Here is an 18,080-nt window from a genome sequence, read left to right on the forward strand (position 1 = left end):
CTCTCCTGGCTGGCAGAGTCCTCATAACCCAAACAAGGCTGGGCCCAGGATTCCTGGGGGCTCAACCCCCAACCATGCTGTGGTCACCGAGGACAGGGGCAAGGGTGTCCCCACTCCGGGGTACTCTCTCTGCACTGGGCACTTTTCTGACCCACTGATCATTACATACAATTTAAAGCAAATGCAAGTAATTTAATCAACAATTAATTTTAAAAAGAATAAGGAAAAATGGGAAAGGTTAAAGGAAACATCACCCCGCTCTGTGGCAGGGAACATCACAAACAGAGTCTCTGGAATGTCAGGGCAGTTCACAGTCTGTTCCTTGTACGTCCCAGGCCTCCTTCTCAGGCTCTGGCTGTGCTGCAGGGATGCTGTGGGTTGGACACTCGCTCTGGTGGTGGCCACACGCTCTCAGGCTCTGGGTGGCAGGGCCCTTCTTCCCAGCATTGCCCCCGCCCTCTCAGGGTTACCAATCCCCCTCCGAGTCTGGCCTGCAGAGACTCCTGGCTGAGGCATCTCCCTGTGCTGGGCCCACTGCCCAAAGGTCCCTCTCGCTCTCCCCAGCTGCTCACCGCACCTGGCTCCGGACTGCTCCAGCCCCAGCCCCAGCCCCACTCTGCCTTAGCTCCAGCTCCACTCTGCCTCAACATGGCTGCTGCTCTGCCTCCAGCTCCCTGGGCTGCTTCTCTGGCCCCTCTGGCTCTGGTTGCTACAGCTCTCCTCCCAGCACAGGTCTGCTCTGCAGGCTGCTTCTGTCACTCTGCTCCCAGCACTGACCTGCTTCCTGGGCTGCTTTTCTGGCCCCTCTGGCTCTGGTTGCTGCAGCTCTCCTCCTAGGGCAAGTCTGCTCTCTCTGGGCTCTGCCTCTGGCTTTGGGGCTGCAGCTCTGCTCCCAGCACAGGGTCTGCTCTCTCTGGGCTGCTTTTCTGGTCCCCCTGGCTCTGGCACAGCTCTGCTCCCGAGCTCAGCTTGGGCCCCTGCTTTCTCCTCAGCTCAGCCCCACTCTGTCTGACCCAGGCAATTCCAGCTCACATGGAGGACAGGACCCCTCCGGCCTCCTGACTCCCTGATTAGCCTGCCCGCCCTGTCATTCAGGCTGACCTGGAGCATTGGCTTCTCCCCATTGTTCCTGGGGACTGTCAGACTCAGGGTCCTGATTTCCCATCCACCCTTCCTCCTTTTAGTATTGGGAGGTAGCAACTAAAACACCCCCACTAAGTGTTAGTAAGGGGGCAACAGTCCTCTTACACAAGCAGAGTGCAATCCTGTTGTGAAGGCTTAGGTACATCATCCCCTGGGGGCAAGTGCTCCATTCCTACAGAAAAATCCATGGAATGGAAAAATGAGCTATGGAAAAGTTTGTGCAGGTGACTACAAAGATTCTGCCATTGAGGAGAGGCATTTTCAGCTATGCAGAAGAGCTGTGGGGCATGTCTTCACAACTCCATGGAGCCCAAATGTGTATGAGAAGAAAAGCAAGTTGACCGAACATTTCTCCTCCCTTTAAAGAGTTTCCATTTCAGTTTGGTTCTAAAAAAAAAAAATGGGTAAAACTGTGGGAGTATCTCTACTACATAGGCAAATAAATCTGATTCACTGAAGGACTGAATGGAGAGCTGTATAGTAACAGACTCTCACCTCTAGGTTAATGGGCTAATTCAATATTGGATAGTTTTAAAATGCTCATCACTGTTGTGTCAAAATGCTAAATATAGTAATCTAGAAGGACTTGTTCCTGTCCACAGAGGACATTATAATGAATTATGAACTGACACAGCAGCAGCTCTGGTTAGGAGTTACTAAAAATCAAATCTTCGGTGGCCTACGGGAGATGAGTTGTCAGTATCAGACCAGTTCCTAACAGAGAGGTATCTGCATAACCTCCACCGCAGATGGCTCCATTTCCCTAAGTGTAGGGACCAAAGATTACAGAAGCATGAAGAGTAAACCACCCTCTCCAGGCAATCTGCCTTGGTTAGGGCTAAACCACACTGGAAGGCGGAATAAGGAAACTTGCACCACAACTATCCATACTGTACTAGTTCAATGATTCAATTACCAACGTGGCTACTATCAATCTGGTACTACCATCCAAATTTGCAAAAAGACTACAGAGCACCTACAGACATTTCCTTCTGCCCGTAGAACATACTCTCTCATTGCAGGAAAGGATGCGTTATTAATGCCATCAAACAGTGTTCTGTTGTAATCACAGAACTGCGACAATACAGCAACAGAGATGTTCTGTACCATCACTGTATCCTGCACATGTCTGTATCTCTCTTACTCCTTTCAACACATCAGTTTCAAATTAAAAGAAAAATAGCATCTCCCAGATAGTTGTGCCTTCCTGCTGCTGAACACTTCCCTCAATACAAGTAGCCCCCTTGGCTTCAATGGGATTATTTGTGTGAACGTTCGCTCCCATGAGCAAAGGTTGCAAAACCCGACCCCATGGCAACAAATTACTATACTTGCTGAGAGTGCAGTTCATGCTCATAGGAAATACCAGCCTTCTCCAACTAGTTCTACTCAAGTCACAGAGTAAGGCACTACCTCATGTCTAAGGGTCAAGAACAGGGACTTGAACAAAGAAAGGACTCATTTATATGTTTGGTGTCAACCACAGAGATCCTAGCTTCATGCAAAATTGCTGGAGTAGTTCTTGAGCTTAACAGGTTCTATATTTCTCTCAGTGCCAGGCTACAAGTCTGCCTACCTTATTACCCCACCTGCAGGGAGTAAATCCTCAAAGCACATCCAGGTTCTGTAAGTGCTATGTGTGTCTGGTTCCAGTTCCATTTGCATTGATTTTTGTTCTGTCTTATTAATGTGTCTTTCATGGGGGCATCAAATAGGAAGACTGTTGTTCCCAGATTTCTAAACTTTACTTGTAATGGTGCCCTTTCTCCACCTCACCTCACTCACACAAGTACTCCTATAAAATGCCCTCTGATCTTCATGTAAGATAACTTCCTTCCCATAACCAGTATGTGAGCTTGCAGAGCTGTCATTTATTTCACAGAGTATTATAATTGCTTGCTCCATCCAGGGGGAATAAGGTTTTGATATACCTTTAGGTCTAACAAAGGTTCCATGGGGGCCTGATTGCTTATTATGCTCTTGCCTGTATCACAGCTTATTGTATTTCTTATCAGCTCTTCCGATAAAAGAAAATAGCCTGAGAATAAAATTTCTGAGTCACTGAATAGAATGTATAATCCCCGCTTCTAGGTTTACACAGACTCCAGAGATCACGAAGATTATTATTCATTGCCAAAAGCTGACATTAATGCAGTGTTATGGTTCAGAAGTTGAATGAGCAAAAGGAAAGGCATTCTGGGATTGCACTGGGATGTGCAGTTTCTAAGCCAGTGTCCAGTCTCTACACCAAGCATTTCATCCACGGATGCCATGGTGGTTAGACTTGCTCAAATCAAGAGCAATCCAAATAGTGGGGTAAACACCTGTGCACCATTGGCATCAATTCAGTGTGGACATGTGGTATGTTACGAGGCAGGTGGGTCAAAATGTGGTTACAATGCCAAATTTCTAAGTGTATAAGAGGCACTGAGCTCAAATCCTGATCCACTCTCCATCTACAAATGTGACTAGGGCCATGGAAGGGCCTAACTGACATAATCCAAAAAGGTTCTTGGGCAGCCCTGATGTTGCAGTAGCAAATGCAGAGTGACAACACTGCTGTTTGCGGCCTGTAGAGGTGCAAACTTCTCAGTCCTTGGCCCTCAGGCTGGTTACTCAAGCTATGCTCCACTAAGATTTACTCCCTAAATGAACATGCATATTCAACTTAATGAGCTTGCTGACTGTCCTCTTTGTTTTATGGTGCACACATTACTTGCAAAATATGGGAGGGGACACCTATGCACAGGAAGTTGGAGGTTGGCATGATAAAGGTTTTAAAAGTTAATGACCAAAAATGTGTTCGGCCTGCTTTCTACGTAAAGTAAGCAAACAGAATTCAGAATAATTTTTGGTGCATGCATGCCTGCTAAACCACTTTTATTAAAACTCCATTAGTTTCACAGTCTGAAACAAACAGCTAATTCTTCTCCTTAGGGAGGTAAATTGCCAACAATGACTAAAACTAGCCATGGCCACTTGCAAAGTCCTCCAACTCACACAATGTACTGACTGTTTTTCTAATATTATGTGTTTGGGTTTTTTAGTTAGAGTTAACGAATCAGAACCCCCCTTGCTTCATCATTTGGGGCTTAATGCATCATAACCAAAAGGTAGGAGGTAAGCAAGTGGAAACAAGAATGTTTTGAAGTGAAATGCTTTTGCCTCTGTTAAATTCTGAAGTCTGTTTTATTCCTTGGGAGAATACTGAACTCCCACCAGAAACGTATTAATCTCACCTTGGGAGCCAGTAGGCTTTGTTAACGTAAGGGAAAAGGCTGTTAAAAGAAAATGGAAACAAAATAAAATTGATTCAAACTGGTTCGGGAGCACAACAGCTGTGGGTACTTTGATGGGTAGCTTGTATTCCTAGGTCATCCCCTCTGATTTGTAATTATTGCTAGTTATTTTGTCTTGTGCAGCATAACATTAGGACCAGGAATAAAGAGAGCCAAAAATTTTTTATTTCCAGATTTTTTTTAAATCTGGTTTTCAGCACAGTAGACGTTTTCCAGTCACTCAAATTAGTTTTCAGCCACTCAAAAAAACTGAGTAAAATCATTGCTTATTTCAAATTCTTCACTCAATAAAAAGATAAAGCATAGCAAAAATCAAATATGTCTTTGCGCAAATTAAGTACAGAAAAAATGGTGCCAAATGATTGATTTACAGCTGCATTTTTCAGAAATAATGCATTTATAGAATCATAGAATATCAGGGTTGGAAGGGACCTCAGGAGGTCATCTAGTCCAACCCCCTGCTCAAAGCAGGACCAATCCCCAACGAAATCATCCCAGCCAGGGCTTTGTCAAGCTTGACCTTAAAAACTTTTAAGGAAGGAGATTCCACCACCTCCCTAGGTAACGCATTCCCGTGTTTCACCACCGTCCTAGTGAAAAGGTTTTTCCTAATATCCAACCTAAACTTCCTCCACTGCAACTTGAGACCATTACTCCTCGTTCTGTCATCTGTTACCACTGAGAACAGCCTAGATCCATCCTCTTTGGAACCCCCTTTCAGGTAGTTGAAAGCAGCTATCAAATCCCCCCTCATTCTTCTCTTCCGCAGACTAAACAATCCCAGTTCCCTCAGCCTCTCCTCATAACTCATGTGTTCCAGTACCCTACTCATTTTTCTTGCCCTCCGCTGGACGTTTTCCAATTTTTCCACATCCTTCTTGTAGTGTGGGCCCCAAAACTGGACACACTACTCCAGATGAGGCCTCACCAATGTCGAATAGAGGGGAACGATCACGTCCCTCCATCTGCTTGCAATGCCCCTACTTAAACAACCCAAAATGCAGTTATCCTTCTTAGCAACAAGGGCACACTGTTGACTCATATCCAGCTTCTCATCCACTGTAACCTCTAGGTCCTTTTCTGCAGAACTGCTGCCTAGCCATTCGGTCCCTAGTCTGTAGCAGTGCATGGGATTCTTTGGTCCTAAGTGAAAGACTCTGCACTTGTCCTTGTTGAACCTCATCAGATTTCTTTTGGCCCAATCCTCTAATTTGTCTAGGGCCCTCTGTATCCTATCCCTACCCTCCAGCGTATCTACCTCTCCTCCCAGTTTAGTGTCATCTGCAAACTTGCTGAGGGTGCAATCCACACCATCCTCCAGATCATTAATGAAGATATTGAACAAAACCGGCCCCAGGACCGACCCTTGGGGCACTCCACTTGATACCGGCTGCCAACTAGACATGGAGCCATTGATCACTACCCGTTGAGCCTGACAGTCTAGCCAGTTTTCTATCCATTTCTTATCGTCCATTCATCCAGCCCATACTACTTTAACTTACTGGCAAGAATACTGTGGGAGACCGTGTCAAAAGCTTTGCTAAAGTCAAGGAACAACACATCCACTGCTTTCCCCTCATCCACAGAGCCAGTTATCTTGTCATAGAAGGCAATTAGATTAGTCAGGCATGACTTGCCCTTGGTGAATCCATGCTGACTGTTCCTGATCACTTTCCTCTCCTCTAAGTGCTTCAGAATTGATTCTTTGAGGACCTGCTCCATGATTTTTCCAGGGACTGAGGTGAGGCTGACTGGCCTGTAGTTCCCAGGATCCTCCGTCTTCCCTTTTTTAAAGATGGGCACTACATTAGCCTTTTTCCAGTCGTCCGGGACTTCCCCCGATCTCCATGAGTTTTCAAAGATAATGGCCAATGGCTCTGCAATCACATCTGCCAACTCCTTTAGCACTCTCGGATGCAGCACATCTGGCCCCATGAACTTGTGCTCGTCCAGCTTTTCTAAATAGTCCTGAACCACTTCTTTCTCCACAGAGGGCTGGTCACCTCCTCCCCATGCTGTGCTGCCCAGTGTAGTAGTCTGGGAGCTGACCTTGTTTGTGAAGACAAAGGCAAAAAAAGCATTGAGTACATTAGCTTTTTCCGCATCCTCTGTCACAAGGTTGCCTCCCTCATTCAGTAAGGGGCCCACACTTTCCTTGACTTTCTTATTGTTGCTAACATACCTGAAGAAACCCTCCTTGTTACTCTTAACATCTCTTGCTAGCTGCACCTTCAGGTGTGATTTGGCCTTCCTGATTTCACTCCTGTATGCCTGGCCAATATTTTAATACTCTTCCCCGGCCATTTGTCCAATCTTCCACTTCTTGTAAGCTTCTTTTTTGTGTTTAAGATCAGCAAGGATTTAACTGTTAAGCCAAGCTGGTCGCTTGCCATATTTACTATTCTTTCTACACATCAGGGTGGTTTGTCCCTGTAACCTCAATAAGGATTCTTTAAATGTAAGCAGAGACAGGGTAGGCTCCACCCTGACATCTGGTGGTGAGGTGTGGCAAGTTGTGGAAAAGAACTTCAGGGGCTGATCTCATTTGCATAGTTTTTCACAAACCTGCGGTAGTAGCCACTAAATCCAAGAAAGGTCTTGAGTTCTCTATAGTTACTTGGACGTGGCCATGTAGTGAGTGCTTCTATTTTATCAGGATCAGTACTCACACCCTCTTGGGATACGATGTGACCCACATACTTCACTGAGGTTCTGCAGAACTGGCATTTGTCAATTGAAAGCTTCAGACCATAATCCTCCAACCTATCAAGAACTTTAAGAAGTCTTTCTTCATGCTCCTCTAAGGTTCTTCCAAACACAATCAGGTCATCCAAATAAACTAACACTTGCAGTAAATTCATGTCTCCCACAATTCTCTCCATGAGACGTTGAAAGGTGGCAGGTGCTCCAGAAATCCCTTGGGGCATGCGTTCGAACTGATAAAACCCTAATGGGCAGATGAAGGCAGTCTTCTCCTTATCTTCTTCTCCCAGAGGGATCTGGTAGTACCCACTTCGAAGATCCAACACAGAGAACCACTGGCATCCCAGCAAACAGTCTAAGGCATCTTGCACTCGAGGCATAGTGTACTGGTCGACCACAGTACGGCTGTTTAGGGTGCGGTAGTCAATACACATCCGGATTTTCCCATTCTTTTTACGGACTACCACAATGGGCGAGGCGTATGGGCTGCGGGACTCTGTAATGATGCCATTCGCAGCCAGCTCCTGAAGATGATGTCGCACATCTTCCATGTCAGAGAGAGCAATCTTCCTAGATCTCTCCCTAAAAGGTCGAGAGTCATGTAGTCTGATATTGTGTTCTACTCCTTTTGCACATCCCACATCCCACTCATGCAGTGAGAACACCTTGGGTCTTTCACAAAGTTTCTTCCTCAGGCGATCTTTCCACTCCTCAGACACTGGTGAATCTCCAAAGTCAAACTTTGCTGGGTCTATCGTCGGAACTTGCGTTTCACACTGGGGGGGTTACAATTGACTCGGGCTCAAAGAGGTCTGCTATCTTTTGTCCTCGCCTCACAAAAATATCACGACTTGTTCCATTAGCAATCAGTATAGTCACCTCTTCCTGGGCTTCAGCAGGTAGGGTTATGACTCCACTAAGAACCAGCACTCCTTCAGGGAGCCCTCCCTCGGTCGGCTGCTCTACCACTGCTAATGTTCTCTTATTGCCTTTCAGGCAGGTACTCATGACAATCACCTCCTTTTCTGTCATTGCAGGCACCACTAAGGGGACCGGGCCTGCGTACCTCAGTGCTCCCACCGGCAAATCAGGCATCACTCTTTTTGCGTCCTCAATTTTTCTGTAGGCTGCGGCACAATGTGTGTGTATCACTAAGGTATTCAGGTATTGGTCCCCTGCTCGCTGTCTGCAGTAATCTGCAAGTACCTTAAAGAGGCTGGAGTTGGTCCCTATCAGCACGGACACATCAGAGACACCTTTAGGGTCAGGGCATATTAAAGCTGCAGTGTCCACCATCTGTCTTACCCCAGCGATCTCTTCTGGGAATTCCAGGTGTACAATGACATACCCCTGATACGGGTATTCATCCATGCTGAGACCACACAGGCCAAGCCCTGTCAAGGGCTGTATAGGCAGATGCATAAGCATCTGCTGGTAGAAAGACTGGAATATGATAGTCACTTGGGATCCCGTGTCAAGCACTGCTCTACATTCTGTCCCTTCAACCTTTACAGTGACCTCAGCTCGAGGTCCTATCAATCCTGGTGGGATTCGGGTGGCATGGTTCTTCGCAGGGGAGCCTCCTAACTCTGCAGGCCTAGGCGGCTCCCTTCCCAGGCCCTGGGGCCGTTTCCCAACTTTCCCCAGGTGGTCCTCAGCTTTTGGTATACTAGCGGGGGATTCTCTGCATTCTGACACCTGGCAGCAATGTGCCCATCCTGGCCACACCGGTAGCAGAAGAAGGATTGCCCTTTCCCGTGTTGCCGGGGTGGGGCAGAGGTTCTAAATGTAGTCTTCTGGACCGTGGTAACAGGGGGTTCCTTGTATGCTGAAGTCTTTGCTGAATTGATAGTATTCTCTAGTTCAGCCACTTTCTGTGTCAGGACCTGCACTCGTTGGGTAAGTTCCTCTTGAGGATTCACCATCAGCGCCTTGGGCGTTCGTATGGATGTTGTGGCAGTTGCCTGGGGTGGCTGAACCTCCCAAACCTCACCAGCTGCCTGCCTCTCTTCCTCCTCTCGGACCTCTTTTATCAGTCGAGAGTAACCCGGTGGATTGTCTTGGCGCTCCCTTAATCGAAGGTGGAGAAGGATTGGGTTCTGATATTGAATTCCCCTCACAATCTGAGCCAATCTAGTCCGGTCCATTTGCTCAACCGCTACTGCTCCCCTCATGATGGCTCTCTGTAATAATTTCTCCAACCTCTGTATGTAGGCAGAAACTTTCTCTCCCTTTTGTTGCCTGGCATTGAGGAACTTGCAATAAACATCCTCTGAGCCCTCGGTTCTCCCAAAGGCATGATCAAGGGCCTCTAGGCAGTCCTTTACCTTGACCCCAGGGTTACTGAGCTTCAGGGTGCGAATCACATCTAGGGCTGGCCCCCTGAGGCACTCTACTAGTTGCCTTCTCTTTTCAGCATCAGGTACTGCCCATTCCTGCAGCATTTCAGTGGTGTGTTCCAGCCAGGGTTCAAATGCTTCCTCCCCAGGTATTGGGGTGGGACCCCCAGAAAACAACCTCAGTTTACGATAGGGGCTTGACTCAGGGTGGGGTGGCACAACCTTCTCTAATGCTTGCCCCAAAGCCTTCACCCACTCATCAGGTGATGGAGCAGCCTCCCGGGTTGGGACTCCTGGGTCAAGGCCCAACAGACCCGGCATATCAGCCAAGGTCTTCCCCTCTTTCCCCAAAAAGGCTGACATTTTCTTTAAAAACTCCACTTCAGATGCAGGAGCCGGTGAGGGCTGGCTCCCAGTAGTTATTACCTTCCACTCACCATCTTCCACTGCTATCGTGCCTGGAACCTGTAGAGGGTCCACAGCCGACGGCAGCTCACACAGTACAGCAAAATCTCCGTCCTCCCTCACAAACATGCGCCCACGCATTTTACACTTACTCAGGTACTCAGTGGATGCCCTTAAGGCAGGCTCTATTGAGCCTTCATCGAATGCCTCCGGCACCCTGGTCACCAGGACACAGTTCCTAGGGTTAATATTCATCCCCCTGCACCAATCCTCTAGCAAATGTAGGGCCATTATACAAACTGTAATTTCTTTCCCAAATATAACAGATCAAAACACCAACAACCAGATTCTGGGTTTTCCCAATTTAATGACTCACCTAAGATGTGCTTGCGAGGGGTACTGACCCAGTCTCGATCCCGGACGAGCCCCCAAAAATGTAACCCTTCTGCCAGGCCAAGTTGATAGCAGCAAGGGCCGGGTTCAGTACACAGGGGTTCCCTCTCATTAAAGCAAATGCAAAACTGGCTCGAGACCCCACCCAGTGAGCTGGGAAAATCTTACACACCCCCTGGGCGCCTCACGGAGGCAATACTTCCCCTCTCGCAAGCACGGCGTCTCGGTGTAGTAGAGAATCTTTAATAACATGAGGTAAACAACATCAGCATTAAATTGGGGAAACGTTTCCCCAATTTAAAGCTGATGTTGTTTACCTCATGTTATTAAAGATTCTCTACTACACCGAGACGCCGTGCTTGCGAGAGGGGAAGTATTGCCTCCGTGAGGCGCCCAGGGGGTGTGTAAGATTTTCCCAGCTCACTGGGTGGGGTCTCGAGCCAGTTTTGCATTTGCTTTAATGAGAGGGAACCCCTGTGTACTGAACCCGGCCCTTGCTGCTATCAACTTGGCCTGGCAGAAGGGTTACATAAAATACAGCCAGCTCTCCTGGACTTCTTTCCGCCTCATGTTATTCTCCCAGGGGATCCTGCCAGGGTCCGTATTCTGTTGCTCTCCTTTCTTCCTTGTGTCAGGATCCTGAACTCTACCATCTCATGGTCACTACCTCCCAGGTTCCCATCCATTTTTGCTTCCCCTACTAATTCTTCACGGTTTGTGAGCAGCAGGTCAAGAAGAGCTCTGCCCCTAGTTGGTTCCTCCAGCACTTGCACCAGGAAATTGTCCCCTACACTTTCCAAAAACTTCCTGGATTGACTGTGCACCACTGTATTGCTCTCCCAGCAGATATCAGGGTGATTGAAGTCTCCCATAAGAACCAGAGCCTGCGATCTAGTAACTTCTGTTAGGTGCCAGAAGAAAGCCTCGTCCACCTCATCCCCCTGATCCGGTGGTCTATAGCAGACTCCCACCACGACATCACCCTTGTTGCTCACGCTTCTAAACTTAATCCAGAGACATTCAGGTTTTTCTGCAGTTTCATACCAGAGCTCTGAGCAGTCATACTGCTCTCTTACATACAATGCAACTCCCACACCTTTTCTGTCCTGCCTGTCCTTCCTGAACAGTTTACATCCATCCATGACAGTACTCCAGTCATGTGAGCTATCCCACCAAGTCTCTGTTATTCCAATCACATCATAATTCCTTGACTGTACCAGGACTTCCAGTTCTCCCTGCTTGTTTCCCAGGCCTCTTGCATTTGTGTATAGGCACTTGAGATAACTTGCTGATTGTCCTGGATTTACTATTCTTGACATTTATTGGTATACGCAAAACATCTCTATATATTTAACCACTATATGTCAGATAACATTTATCAACCAGTTACCTGTTAAACAGCTCCCTGAAGTCTGCTCTTTTTCCTTGTACATTGGACAAATTGGAATAACGTTTGTGGTTTTTGAGATATTAAATTTACTATGTTTGGTGAAATTTCTACACAAAAGATGAAAAGCCCAGCTTTCGAAGAAGCACAACCAAGTTAGGAGACACTGTCCTATATCTGGATCTAGAAATTGCCTAAAAAGGGTCTAGAAGTTGCCTAAAAAGGGTATTTGGATACTTTTGTTATAGTTTTGGCACCCAGGCTTGAAAATGGTTCTCCACCCTTTTCCCCAACTTATCCCAGCATAAAATGCTTTCTGTGGACGTTTGCTTAGTGTTCAGACATTTTGAATTGCTGTATTTATTTTTCTGTATTTATTCCATTTGAAAACTCTACAGAAATATAAGTTACAGGCCAAAGAAGACATGAAAAATGTTTGGCTAGTGGAGGTGGAAACACTAGTATGGGCACTCGCTGGACTATTAATGCTGATTTTCGATCAGCCTTAGAACACCGGGGAAGTTCTAGGAAATTGGAAGAAAACTAGTGTTGTGCCAATATTTTAAAAGGGTAAACGGAATGACCCAGGTAATTATAATCCGATCAGTCTTTCATCTGTCCAAGGTAAGATAATTGAGTGGCTGATACAGCACTTGATTAGTAAAGAATTAAAGGAGGGAATTATAACTCTTGCCAATGATCATGGGCCTACAGAAAATAGATCCTGTCAAACTAACTTTTTTTTTATGAGACATCAAGTTTGTTTGATAAAGGTAATATTGATGTAATATACTTAGACTTCTGTAAGGCATTTGACCTACTATACAACACTGATTAAAAACTAGAATGATATCAAATTAATGTGGCACACATGAAATGGATTAAAAGCTGGCTAATTGATGCATGGAGAATAAACATCAAAAGGGTGTGTTCCTATTGGGGTCCCACAAGGTTTGGTTCTTGATTCTAATCTATTTAACATTTTTCTCAATGACCTGGAAGAAAACATAAAAATCACACTGGTAAAGTTTGCAGGTGACCCAAAAATTGGGGAGTGGTAAATAATGACCAGGACAGGTCATGGATATCAACCATTTCAGATCATTTTGTAAGTTGGGCATAAGCAAACAATGTGTGTTTAAATATGGCTAAATATAATTGCACACATCTAGGAACAAAGAATATAGGCCATACTTACAGGATGGAGGCCTATTTGGGAAGCAGTTACTGAAAAAGATTTGGGAGCCATGACGGATAATCAGCTGAACATGATCTCCCAGTTCAATGCTGTGGCTAAAAGGGCTAATGTGATTCTTGGATGTATGAACAAAGGAATCTCAAGTAGAAGGAGAGAGGTTATTTTACCTCTGTATTTAGCACTGGTGCGACTGCTGCTGGAATATTGCATCCAGGCCTGATGTCCACAGTTCAAGGACAACATTAGTAAATTGGAGAGGGTTCAGCGAACAGCCACTAAGAATGTTTAAAATATTAGAAAGCATGCCTCATAGACTCAAGGAGTTCAGATATTTAGCTTAACAAAGAGAAAGTTAAGGGGTGACTTGATTACAGTGTACAAGTACCTACATGGAGAGCAAACCTTTGATAATGGTCTCTTCAGTCTAGCAGAGAAAGGTAAAATATGACCCAATGGCTGGAAGTTGAAGCTAGACAAATTCAAACTAGAAATAAGGCATACATTTTTAACAGAGAGGTTAATTAACCATTGCAACAATTTACCAGGAGTCATGGTGGATTATCTATCACCTGCAATATTTACGTCAAAATTGGAAGTTTTTCTAAAAGATATGCTCTATGAATTATTTTGAGGGAGTTCTATGGCCTGCGTTATACAGGAGGTCAGACTAGATGATTATAATGGTTCCTTCTAGGCTGGGAATCTATGAATAGCTGGAGAAAGCTCTGAAAAGTTTTTAATTCCTTTTGGCCACAAAGTATTTCCCATACAGCTTCAGAACTTCCTGTATGAATACGAGTAACGAGGACCAAGCAGAAAAAACATCACTTAGAGCTTGGAATTATTCTTCTGACTTAGTCCCCTGGTATACTGGAAATGGACATGAAACCTCTTAAATACCCTTTTTGCTCATATGATTGACAACCTTAATTTACTAGCTGCACTTCTTAGTTGTTACAGCTGCAATAATGCAACAGAAAGATGCAGAGTTGACATAGTATAGCAGAATTACCTTGGCAACAAAACAAACATAACTATGGCATGAAATGCTAAGGGACTAGCTAGTTTGGGTCGATTCTCTCTTGATCCAAGAAAAAAAAAAAAGGCTTTCAATTCAAGGCAATTTATAGCTATTTAATAGCACACCTGCCTGTTATCCGTCCCCAATGTTTATAATACATGGCTTAAAATGGTCATTATTAAAACTACGTCTTGGAATGTATCACATTCAGTTGGAAGATGGTCTACAAATCTTCTTTATTAAAAAAAAATAAGTAAAGTGTCCTAAATAAACAAACAGGAGGCATTTCAGCACATCAGCAATTTATTTTGCCTTTTTTTCAGCTCTGTGAAGCTGAAACCCTTCCCCACCACAATTACAAAATTCCTGCTTACTGTAACATCCCAGCATGCATGTTGCTGGAGTCTTCACACCCACCACTGAACAGTAGCATGAGTGGAATTGGCCTATACTGGGTGTTTCTCATAATCTTATTCTATATAGTCATTTAGCAAATACAACCCATTGCTACCAATTTGCATTGTATTTCTCCTGGATTTAACGTAGCCATGCAAAATTTTTCATACTACTGTTCCCAGGGTAGTAATTTTGTTTGTTTGACATTGTGGTGTTGACGATGATGATGATATTGAAAAAAAACTCATCACCGGAAAGCAGATTTTGTACCCAAGGAAATATATTTTGATAACATTGTAAGGCTGGTTTACAATTTTCTCATAGAACATAAAAAGAAAAGGAGTACTTGTGGCACCTTAGAGACTAACCAATTTATTTGAGCATGAGCTTTCGTGAGCTACAGCTCACTTCATCAGATGCATACCGTGGAAACTGTAGCAGACTTTATATATACACAGAGAATATGAAACAATACCTCCTCCCACCTCACTGTCCTGCTGGTAATAGCTTATCTGAAGTGATCATCAGTTGGGCCATTTCCAGCACAAATCCAGGTTTTCTCACCCTCCACCCCCCCACACAAATTCACTCTCCTGCTGGTGTTAGCCCATCCAAAGTGACAACTCTTTACATAATCAAGTCGGGCTATTTCCCGCATAAATCCAGGTTTTCTCACATCCCCCCCACCCCCATACACACACAAACTCACTCTCCTGCTGGTAATAGCTCATCTAAACTGACCACTCTCCAAGTTTAAATCCAAGTTAAACCAGAACATCTGGGGGGGGGGGGGTAGGAAAAAACAAGAGGAAACAGGCTACCTTGCATAATGACTTAGCCACTCCCAGTCTCTATTTAAGCCTAAATTAATAGATCCAATTTGCAAATGAATTCCAATTCAGCAGTTTCTCGCTGGAGTCTGGATTTGAAGTTTTTTTGTTTTAAGATAGCGACCTTCATGTCTGGCCCACCTGATGATCTCTTTAGAAAAGCTATTACCAGCAGGACAGTGGGGTGGGAGGAGGTATTGTTTCATATTCTCTGTGTATATATAAAGTCTGCTACAGTTTCCACGGTATGCATCTGATGAAGTGAGCTGTAGCTCACGAAAGCTCATGCTCAAATAAATTGGTTAGTCTCTAAGGTGCCACAAGTACTCCTTTTCTTTTTGCGAATACAGACTAACACGGCTGTTACTCTGAAACCTGTCATAGAACATACATTACCTTTTGTTAATAAAAACCAGATGTTCACAAGGAATGCTGAACTTTAAATAATCATAATTGGCAAAGAGTTGAAAAGAAAAAGAATTAAAGATACAGCATTCCAGACCAAGGTATTTCAACTTAGAATGTGCCAGGTTTTCTGGGAATATCAAAATCCTCTGGTTAATACATATATATTACTATTACCACTACTACCAACAACATTAGCTAGCTTTTTATTAGTTATATAACACTTTTCATCAGTTCATCTCAAAGCATTTTACAGCAGAGGTTAGTATAATTATCCCCATTTTACACAGGAAACTGAGGCACGGAGAAGAAATTACTTGCCCAAGGTCACCTAGCAGGCCATTGGCAGGGCCAGCAATAGAACCCAGGTCTCCTGAGTCCCAATCCAGTGCTTCATCCACCAGGCCACATTGCTGGAGCCAAATTAGGCCAGCACATCACACACATTGTGCCATTTCCTAGTTTAAGAGTTTACTCCGTTCCGTTTACAGTCTGGACAAATTGTTCTCCACGGAATTGTACATGGTGTCATAATTTACACCTCTGCCAGAATGATGTGAAACGCTGCCACTTTGATTTGGTAGCTCTTTATGTTCACTTTTCACAGTTGTAAAATGATGCCACAAGGTGCAAGGCTCTGGGGAATGACACCCTGTCTGTCTGTCGAGAACATGTTAGTTCCTAAAACCTGTAACTCATCTCAGCCCCAAGCCCTGGGTGCTTTCTTCTTTCTGTGACCAAATGAAGAGATCCTCAGAAGTTGATTTTAAGTCTTCTTTCACATTTTCTGCCTTGTTTCATCCACCCTCAAATCACACATCAGAAAGTACTTATACCAATGGGTATGCGGCCAAGAAGAGAGGACTACTATCCAAACCATTTTAGGTTAACAGTCACATAAAACAGCTAAATCAAAGATAACCACCCCCCTTGAACCATAACTAAGGGTTATGGTTTGCACTAACCCAACACAAATCTACTCTGCAGCACCACCTAGTGAAACTGGATCTGATTCTCCACCTTGCTCTCTTAGTTTTGTCCATTCAGAACTGCCTCTGTGGCATTGCACTGGCACAGATCCGAGAGTCAGGCCCACAACGATGTGAACGTTCCAATCAAGTCATGCAAATGCGCCCATGATCCAAGGAACAGAAAGAAAAAAAAAAAGTGAAACAATATCTGGCGGAGGAAAAGACTGACCTGTCTTTAGTCTCCAGTGCTGTGCAGCAGTGAGATGGACATGGCAGCAAAGCATAAGAAGGGATGTCACATCAGGTGGCAGCCAGAAATTGTTCATCTTTGTGGGCCTGCCAAAAAGGAGAACAAAAAGTTTAGAAATTCTAACCAACTCCTTGAAGTCACCATTCTATACTGCACCTGCAGGGTGGAAACTCAGAGCTCTAGTTGCAACAGGCAGGCAATTTTTTTTCAACCGTGCTCTTTGAGTCGGAATGCATAGCATACTACTTCCCCACCACAGATGAGGTAACAAAGACTGACTTCTTATGGAAGATATCAGATTTTTTTATCTTGGAATTTGTTTCAGTGACAAACAAACCTCTGCTCTACTTATAAATGTATACTTACTGAAATGCCCCTTACTGTCTTTATTTGGACTATTCTGCAAAAATACCATATGTAATACTAGAGCAAACTGATTTTTTTCACTTCACATCACATTTGAATGAGCAATAACTTTAGGACTAACCCCCCCACCTCTGTCTTCTGCCTTGACCAAAACTGGGTCAATACTGCTGTGATGGGTTGGATCACAGAAACCCCCTGGGAGCTGCCACATGATGTGCCAAGGCTACTACTGCTCCTGCTTTCCTGACCAGCCAGCTTAGGACTTCAGTGCCCTGCCTGGTTTGATCCAGACCCGCTAGCCTGCTGCAAACCCAGACCCAGGTCTGAACCACGTCCCCTAACAGCTGTAGGCTTAACTGAAAGCAGCTTGCAGAAGTGTTCCTGTCTTTGACATTCAGATGCCCAACTCCCAATGGGACCCAAACCCTAAATAAATCCATTTTACCCTGTATAAAGCTTATGAAGGGTAAACTCAAATTGTTCACCTCTATAACACTGATAGAGAGATATGCACAGCTGTTTGCCCCTCTCTCCATGATCACCCCTCCCCAAGTAATAAATAAATACTCTGGGTTAAATAATAAGTAAAAACAGATTTTATTAAATACAGAAAGTAGGATTTAAGTGGTTCCAAGTAGTAACAGACAGAACAAAGTGAATTACCAAGCAAAATAAAATAAAACTCCCAAGTCTAGAACAGTAATAAAAACTGAATACAGATTTAATCTCACTCTTAGAGATGTTTCAATAAGTTTCTTTCACAGACTGGACACCTTCCTAGTCTGGGCACGATCCTGTCCCCTGGTACAGCTCTTGTTCCAGTTCAGGTGGTAGCTAGGGGATTCCTCATGACGGCTGCCTCCCTTGTTCTGTTCCACCCCCTTATATGGCTTTGGCACAAGGCGGGAATCTTTTGTCTCTCTGGGTCCCCCCCCCAATGGAAAAGCACCAGGTTTAAGATGGGTTTCAGTACC

The 18,080-nt window shown here is 44.7% G+C and overlaps 1 long non-coding RNA gene across 1 annotated transcript in view; it reads right to left on the reverse strand.

The window, feature by feature from the left end:
• Nucleotides 1-18,080, reverse strand: part of LOC142072335 (uncharacterized) — a 107,338-nt gene that overhangs the window by 60,467 nt on the left and 28,791 nt on the right. The window contains exon 2 of the long non-coding RNA XR_012668727.1: nucleotides 16,720-16,826. This is a non-coding gene — a long non-coding RNA (uncharacterized LOC142072335). The remainder of the gene's footprint in view (nucleotides 1-16,719; nucleotides 16,827-18,080) is intronic.

The sequence above is a fragment of the Caretta caretta genome, chromosome 6 (assembly GCF_965140235.1).
Source record: "Caretta caretta isolate rCarCar2 chromosome 6, rCarCar1.hap1, whole genome shotgun sequence".
Lineage (NCBI taxonomy): Eukaryota > Metazoa > Chordata > Testudines > Cheloniidae > Caretta > Caretta caretta.